Here is a 9,012-nt window from a genome sequence, read left to right as displayed (position 1 = left end):
GAGGAGGAGGCGGCGCGTCGAGGAGGAGGCGACGTGTCGAGCTTGCCACCCACCTTGGAGTCGGAACCCTAGGGCGTGCAGGCGCGGCGGACCGAGGGGGCGGCGCTCGCGGGGGAGGCGGGGCTCGTGGGGAGGCGGTGCTCGAGGGGAAGGAAGGGGAGAGGGAGGCGGCGGGGGCGCGTGGGCGGCTGCGGCGGACGGAGGCGGCGGCGGCGTACGGTTGGGGTCGATCGAGGGGAATCTGGCGAGGGAGGGAGGGAGGACATAGTGCGAGGGCAGTAGGTGGAGTGGGGGGAGGGTTCTAATGGCGCACCACCCCCTCGTGCGCCATAAGTACGACTATTCTAATGGCGCACCTCCCCTCGGTGCGCCATTAGAATTTTGTTTTAATCTAGCCCGACTTCTCAGGTTATATACCACCTAACCCTATCTACATCAGAACCCGCCCACTAGCCCGACTGGTCAGCACGCAACACACACACCAGGAGGTCCTGGGTTCGATTCCCAGGCTCCCCAATATTTTTTATGCATTTTAAATGCTGTTTGATATTTATTTGTGTTTAAATATGTTCAAACTTGTTTAAATCATAACAGTAATATATTTTTTTATAAAAACAGTAATAATTTTTTAAAAAATATGTTCAAATTTGTTACTTGAAAATATCATCGGCGGCGGCGGTGGAGCGGGGGAGGGTTGCGGTGGGTCGTCGGCGGCGGTGGAGCTAGCGGGGGAGGGTGCGGGTGGGATCGAGATGGAGGGGGATCGAGATCGAGATGGAGGGGGAATCAAGATCGAGATGGAGGGGGATCGAGATCAAGTGTCCTCATGAATTCAAAAAGTGCCCATGAAATTTAAAAATATTCATGATATCAAAAAGTGCCTATGAAATACAATCGAGAAATGAAGACTACGATTTAAATACAATCGATCTTAGCTAGCTATCTGTTCACAATCTTCTTGCCCTTCTTTCTCGCAAATGGAGTTCTTCTGTGGAACGGACGTCCTTTAGGTAGGGTGGTCCTGCTTCTTCTTGTGGTGTGTGCTGCTACTTCATCGTCGTCGTCATGTTCGATCTTCGGGTCGCCGTACTTGTCGAAGTCTTGCTCATTGGCTACTCCATCCATTCCGATGATCTTCCTTTTGCCTCTCCTCACGACAACACGACTGGGCTTTGACGGGTCGGTAATGAAGAAGCATTGGTCCACTTGGGAAGCCAGTACCCATGGCTCATTTTTCACGGTGACGTTTGCGCCCGCGGTCTTGGATTTGGCTTCGGGTATAACCATGATGGTGAAATACCGGTCTTCTTTTAGGACGCTCTTGGCCCATCTGACACGGAATATCGGGACCTTCTCTCCAGCTTAGCTCAGTTCCCAGATCTCCTCGATCCTTCCGTAGTATCTGTCCTTGTCGTTGCCGGTGTAGGATTCCATCGTTACCCCGGAGTTCTGATAACCATCGCTCTTCATGTCCTTGTCCTCGGTGTAGAATGTGTAGCCGTTGATATCGTACGCCTCATAGGTTATCAGGTTGTGCTCGGCGCCCTGTGACAAGGCGAATATGAGTTGTTCTTCCGCGGAAGAATCCTCATGTAAAGGGTACGACAGAAGCTTCTGCTTGAACCAACGCGTGAAACATGAGTTGTGCTCTTTGAGTATATCTCCGTCCGTCCTCTGTTGGCCTCGGTCATTGTACGTCTTCTCAATAAAGGTTTTGTGCTCTACCACCCAAGGATCGACCACGTCTATGTGTTGTAGCGCGACTAGGTTTGCTCTTTCAAAGTCGGCGAGTCGACCCTCGTAGTCGACATGCATTTCGCGGCGACCCTCACAGTGACCCCATCCAGCGAGCCTGCCGAGGTGCCTGTTGACGGGCAGACCAACGGGGTTCTCGATGCCTAGATAATTTGTGCAGTAGGAGATGCACTCTTCGGTCAGAAAGCCCCTGGCTATACTTCCCTCTGGACGTGACATGTTCCGAACGTATCCTTTGATGACACCATTCATCCTTTCGAACGGCATCATGCTGTGCAGGAACGTCAACCCGAGTTGGATGATATCCTCCACGATATGGACCAGCAGATGCACCATAACGTCGAAGAATGCGGGCGGGAAGTACATCTCAAGCTCGCATAGTATCACCACAATCTCTTCCTGTAGCCTTCTGAGTTGCCTCACGCCAATCGACTTCCGAGAGATGACGTCGAAAAAGTTGCATAGGCCAAATAGCGTTTCACGGACGTGTGCGTCCATGATCCCACGGATTGCAACTGGAAGTATCTGCGTCATCAGCACGTGACAGTCGTGAGACTTCATCCCGCTGAACTTCTGCTTCGCTGGGTCTAGGTATCTACTTATCTTCCCCGTGTAACCGTAAGGAAGTTTACTCCTAGGAGGCAGGTGAAAAACTGCTCGATGTCCTCCCGACTTAGAGTGAAGCACGCGGGAGGGTAGTCATTTCCGGTCTTCTTGGCCTTTTTGCCTTTGCGACGACTTTCTGTGTCCTGCTTCGCCTCATCATCATCATTAGCGTGAAGCTCCTGCCTGATGCCCATTGATTTCAAGTCTGCCCTTGCTTTCGGCCCATCTTTGGTCCTCTCTGGCATGTTGAGCAGGGTACCAAGTAGACTCTTGCACACGTTCTTCGTGATATGCATGACATCAAGGCTGTGAGGCACACGGTGGATCTTCCAGTACGGCAAGTCCCAGAAAACAGACCTCGTTTTTCATACCTTCAGCAGCGGCTCTGGCGCCTTTCGCTTTTTTCCCGGCTCTGGCGCCTTTTTTCCCGGCAGTGGGCAGTCTTTCCAATTTTTCAATAGCTCGTCTATTTCCTCGCCGCTCCTCATACACGGGCGTTTTCAGGGTTCGGTTTCACCATCGAACAGATCCTTCGTTTCCTCCACGGGTCATCGCCGCGAAGCCACCTTCGATGTCCCATGAACACGGTTTTCGAAGACCCGGGATCTCTATCTAGCTGGCGATACGTTGTGTCATCCATGCACCTTACGCATCCAGAAAATCCGTGGACTACCTGCCCCGTGAGATATCCGTAACCGAGATAGTCGTGCACCGTCGTGAGTAGTGCGGCTCTCATAGGGAAATATTCTTTCTCTGCGGCGTCCCACGTATTGGCTGGCGTTTTCCACAGCGTGTCTAGCTCCTCCTTCAGCAGCCTCAGATACAGATTGATGTCGTTCCCTGGTTGTTTCGTCCCTTCAATTAGCATACTCATGTGAATGTACTTCCTCTTCATGCACAACCAGGGGGGAAGGTTGTACATCCACACAAACACAGGCCAGGTGCTATGTGTGCTTCTCTGGCTGCCAAACGGATTGACTCCATCGGTGCTCGCGTCCAGCACGATGTTCCTTGGATCCTTCCCAAATTCTGGGTATTCGAAGTTCAACGCTTGCCACTGGCTCGCATCCTTAGGGTGACTCAGCATCTTGTCTTTTTTATTTATCTCCGGATCATTTCTGTCATCTTCCCGCTTCTTCTCCTCCCTATCTGCATGCCAACGCAGGAGCTTTGCTACCTTAGGGTCCGTGAAATACCGCTGCAGACGAGGAGTGATCGGAAAGTACCACACCGATTTTCGAGGAGCTTTCTTCCTCTTCTTGTATCGAGTGACGCTGCACACCGGACATATGGTAGACTCCGCGTGCTCGTCCCGATAAATGATGCAATTGTTCATGCACACATGGTATTTCACGTGCAGTAAATCCAAAGGACACACGATTTTCTTCGCCTCCTCGAAACTGGTCGGGCACTTGTTCTCCTTGGGAAGACGTTCGTGCCAGAATGACATGTTCTCGTCGAAGCATGCGTCGGTCATTTTGTGTTTTACCTTCATCTCCAGAGCCATGAGCGTTACTTTCAGGTGGGTATCCTCGGGCCTGCATCCTTCATACAATGGAGTAACCGCGTCTATCTCCAGTTGATCCAGCTTGGCTTTCTCTCGGGCGGCAGCTCTTGCGTTATCCGTCTGCTTGCGAAGCAGCTCTTGAATATGAGGGTCCTACACCCAGCCTCCATCGTCGTCTGCTCCGGCATCATCATCTTCATGATCATGCCCTTCGTCTTGATCTTCCTCATCATCATGTACGACATCTTTTACATGATGATTGTTTACATCATCACCGTCGTGATCATGTCCTGGAGATTCTTCGTCTTCTCGCCCGCCCTCGCCGCGGTGGTTGTCTTGTTGCCCTTCCTCATTTCTTGCCCGGCCCCCATGAACGACTTCATAGTCATCTTCATCACCTTGCCACCAATAGCCATCCATGAAACCACGCAAGAGCAGGTGGTCCCGCACCTGCCCGGAATCCGGGTCCGCAATAAGGCTCTTCAGCTTGCATCTTCGACACGGACATCTTATCTCTGTCTCGTTCTTTTGAAGCATCTCGGCCTTCGCGGAGCTCAAAAACCTATTCACGATGCCTTCGGTCATCGTGCGGACCATGGTCACCTGCGGGGTAGAGAAAAACGATATTTTAGAACCAAGAAAAAATTTGGCATGACCTTCCCTAAAAATAGGACCAAAAAGAATGCATAGTGCCAAAATTCTCGGCGAAACGGAAATGAATCAACATTCTGGCAAAATATTGGCAACTATCGCATTTCAAATACCGGTACCTGCAAACACAAACATATATGCAACACCACAAACACAAGCAACACCACAAACATACATAGATCTAGCTAGGCCACAAAAAATGCATGTGCACGTTGTTGGAGCTAGGGAGAAAAAAGTAGATCTACAACATGAAGATAGCTTTCCCCTTACTTACCTATCAAAAAAAAGGTAATTTCACCACTTAATTTTGATGAATCTATGGTGCAAATGAGATGAGGAGGAGGAGGCAGCCGACAAGCTTAGAGAAGGAGGTGGGGGGAATGAAGTGGGGAAAGTGAGTGTGTAGGTGTGACTGTCCAAAAATATCTAGCTGGTCCCAGGTTACTAATGGCGCACCACTAAGCCATGCGCCATTAGTAACCCAACATACTAATGGCGCACCACAGAGACATGCGCCATTAGTAGTTTTGCAAAAAAGTAAAAAAAAATAATTTTTATACTAATGGCGCACCGTGGCATAGTGCGCCATTAGTAGTTTAAACTACTAATGGCGTACTTTGGCATAGTGCGTCATTAGTAGGTTTGCAAAAAAGTAAAAAAAAATTATATACTAATGGCGCACTGTCTTGGTCGTGCGCCATTACTAGTTCTAACTAGTAATGGCGCACTTTGCCATCCTGCGCCATTAGTTTGTATGGAAAAATGGGAAAAAAATCAATAGTAGTGGCGCACCGTGAGCACGGTGCGCCATTAGTATCTTCCACACTAATGGCGCACGAGCAACCGGTGCGCCATTAGTATATAGTAGTGGCGCACTACTTACCTGGTGCGCCATTAGAATCAGTCCTATCTATAGCCCTTTTCCTAGTAGTGCACTTAACACAGCCTCTCCAGAAAGTGATTCAAGCTCTCACATGCAATTGTCTATGTCAATTGGAACTTTGAGGCTTGCCAACAACAACCTCTCGAATGAATTCTCTTTGTTATTACAAAATTGCCCGCGACTAACTTTTATTGATCTTGGGCAAAATAAGTTTTTTGGAAATATACCAACATGGATTGGACAAAAATCACCACAACTGAAATATCTGTGCCTTAGGTCCAACATGTTTTCTGGATATATAGCTGCCCAACTTAGTGAACTTTGTTATCTCCAATATTTGAACCTAGCACACAAAAATTTCTCAGTTAGTATACCTCAGTCCCTGCTAAACATGGATGGTGTAGCCAAAACCACAAAAATAGCAACTCTAGATAACCCCTCCATCATTTCCAGCGGCATGGCTATAGTAGATGATTATGATGGTGTAGATAACCCCCAAGATGCTGGTGGACATGGGTTTTATTTCATTAAGAGCATATTTGTAGTCACAAAAGGGCAAGGACACGAATATATTGGTCCAATCATATACGTACATGGTGAGTCTTGATTTGTCCTGCAATCATTTAACTGGAAATATCCCCAAAAGCGTAGGTCCTGCATCAGGTTTAGTGAGCATGAATCTGTCTCTAAACCACTTGGGTGGAAAAATCCTAGAGAGCATTGGCTCAATGCACTCACTGGAATCACTTGACCTCTCCAGCAACCAACTCTCTGGTGAAATCCCTTCAAGCCTATCCGATCTAAATTTCTAAATTATTTGAACTTGTCCTACAATAATCTATCAAGAAGGATACCGTCGGGGCACCAGCTCAACACACTCAACCCCGACGACCCCGCATCCATGTACATTGGCAACGCTGGCCTCTGCGGGCCTCCACTTCGGAAGAGCTGCTCGGGAAACCATATAGCGGAAAGCCCCTCCACGACAAGCATAGAGGATCCGAGATGATGCCCTTCTACTTTGGACTAAGCGTGGGCTTCGTGGTTGGCCTCTGGGTGGTGTTCTGCTCCCTTCTATTCAAGAAATCATGGAGAATCTCCTATTTCCAGCTCTTCGATGAGGTTTGTGATGAAATATATGTGTTTGTGGTTGTGAGTTGGGCAAGGATGATGTGGAAGGCCATGATAACCACAGATCGAGCGGGTTTAACCGCAACCAATGGTAATACTACACCGTCCAGTGCAGGCGGGGCTTCATGGGGGCAAAGGGGGCCATTGCCCCCCTACTCTAGGAATAATACCCCTAATTATTAGGTTTGAATACCAATTATTTCTAAGAGTTCATGCATAGCTTATCTTCTTCGCCCCCTGAACTCTGATTAGCCCCCTCAAGAATCTTCATCAAGCTCCACCATTGGTCTAGTGTATGTTGGAAGTAAACCTAACGTCCAATCGTATTACATATACGTATACGGGTCCAACTAGTGCATGAAATAGTTACCTTATAGGATTAGTACTAGCATAACCCGTGCGGCGGCACGCCACGCCCGTATATATGTCGTTATAGAATCATGAACAATTATAATAAACTAAAAAAATATGTGGTGGCTTTATGCGTGTTATATGCTATTACATGAAGAAATACACATTGCTATGTGCACAGAAACGTGATATAAGAGCTCAAGATGGGAAAGAAGTACATTTATTACAACCATGCATGACATGTTGACAAACAAAATGACACGTTTATACACTTCTAATAAAAGCTACATATTAAAACTGTGTGCAGTCCACTCTACATAGCCATGCCCGCGGGGTGGCACGCCGCGCCTGTTGATATGTTATGTGAGAAATTTTGTCCATGGTGATATTATGACTAATTACTTAGTTGTTATTTGTTCACTTTTTTTATGTCGTGGTGTATGTATAAAAATCATATTTGTATGGATGTTAAAATCTTTCATAAAGAAACACACATTATCTAGACGCTACATAGAAGTTCTGTATGGGCGATAGGAAGAGCCTTGTGTTGATTATTTGGCTAATTGGTTGGTCGTTTATGTTAGTTCTTGTGTTATCCAAGAGTTTTTCAGGTTGTCATGCCTTAATAATGACATGTCTTTTAGGGCCCTCAACCACCGGAAAAGTTGGAATAAAGTACCTAGCAAAAACTTCTATCCATTCAAAATGGAGAGTAGCATTATCTTTTTTTTTAAATGCGGCCTCTTAGGGCCCGTGAAAAAGGTCGAAGAGAGTTGCTCAGTTAATTAACGGAAAGCCGGACGAAAACTGTCACAACACGTCCAAAAAACAAGGCAGGGCGACCTAGCAGCCCACACAAGAACGCACACACGGCGTCGAGCAGAAAAGCGTCGTCGAGGTTGCAACCCAGTATATACGTCGTTATAGAATCATGAACATCCTTAGCTCTTCTCTTTTTCCACTGATTTTGGAGAGAACAAAAAAAAGATACATGCCTTAATTTGAGAGACAAGAGGTGCACGTTGAATCAAATTTTAGTTGAATAGTACATAAATATATAAATAGAGACCCTTGTTGAAATGTCATCAAAAAAAACTTGAAAAATGTCATCACAAAACAAAAAGAAACATGCAACACAAATTCTGCTTGCACCCAGTTTCCGTATGTATGTACTGGAACAGTTTTGAAGAAAAGCCATACACCATTAGTCAAAACAAATATTACCAAAACATAGTGACGAACCATCTATTTTGCGAAACAAGTATGTGTGGCTTTGAGAACTAACTAATCATAGTGTCGGAAGTTACCTTCTTCAGAGTACCCGGATGTACTACATACATCATACTTACAAGTCACAAATCACAGGCAAAGAGTGTTCATATTAAGATCAAGAAACATTGTCAAGTGCCCTACTATTCCAACATGCATGCATGCTACTTGATCGAACAAATGATAAGACATATATATGCATCTACACCGGCTGGTACCAACCTTCTTCTAGTTATATAGTGGTACATTATAATGGACGTATCGGCTCAATTGGACATTCCAATGGGTTGATAAAAACATAGTACCTGGGCTACCTCGACACATACGACAACTCAAATTACCGAAAAAGGCTTTCGCCCCGCTTTATAAATAAAGCAACCGCCACAGAGCAAACATACCACACAGGTTCACACACACACACCCAAGTCTCACGAAAAAGTACCAAGGTTCTGCTGAGGGCACAGCTCAACAAGCCCAAAAAAGAGGCAAACAACAACAACACATCGCACCCGACACCAGGGGGCTAATCGGGCTCCGGCGGTGGCGGCGGCGGCGGCGGAGAGATGCGGGCGGCCATCGATCGAAGGTCGGTGATGAAGGCGGAGATGGCGTCACGATCCGAGGAGCGACTAAGCGGCCGCCAAAGCTGCAAGAAACCCGAGAATTTGTAGAGGGCGTCAGAAGGGCGACGAAGGGGAGCGCGCTGGATCACGAGTTTATTGCGAACGGTCCACAATGTCCACGCAAGGACCCCAACTTGCAGCCACCTAATGTGGCGAATGGACACGGGGGACAATTGGAGTTCAGCAAAGAGGTCCGGGAAGTTAGTGTGGCACTAACTCCCGCCGACCACCTCGCG

At 47.4% G+C, this 9,012-nt stretch overlaps 1 pseudogene; it reads left to right on the top strand.

Annotated features, from left to right (window-relative positions):
* The first annotated feature begins 5,995 nt into the window (after positions 1–5,995).
* Positions 5,996–7,510, top strand: LOC119350999 (annotated as a pseudogene).
* Positions 7,511–9,012: the final 1,502 nt, after the last annotated feature.

Source organism: Triticum dicoccoides, chromosome 1B, assembly GCF_002162155.2.
Source record: "Triticum dicoccoides isolate Atlit2015 ecotype Zavitan chromosome 1B, WEW_v2.0, whole genome shotgun sequence".
NCBI lineage: Eukaryota > Viridiplantae > Streptophyta > Magnoliopsida > Poales > Poaceae > Triticum > Triticum dicoccoides.
Note: the sequence above shows the minus strand (reverse complement) of the source record. Positions and strands in the feature narration are given on the sequence as shown.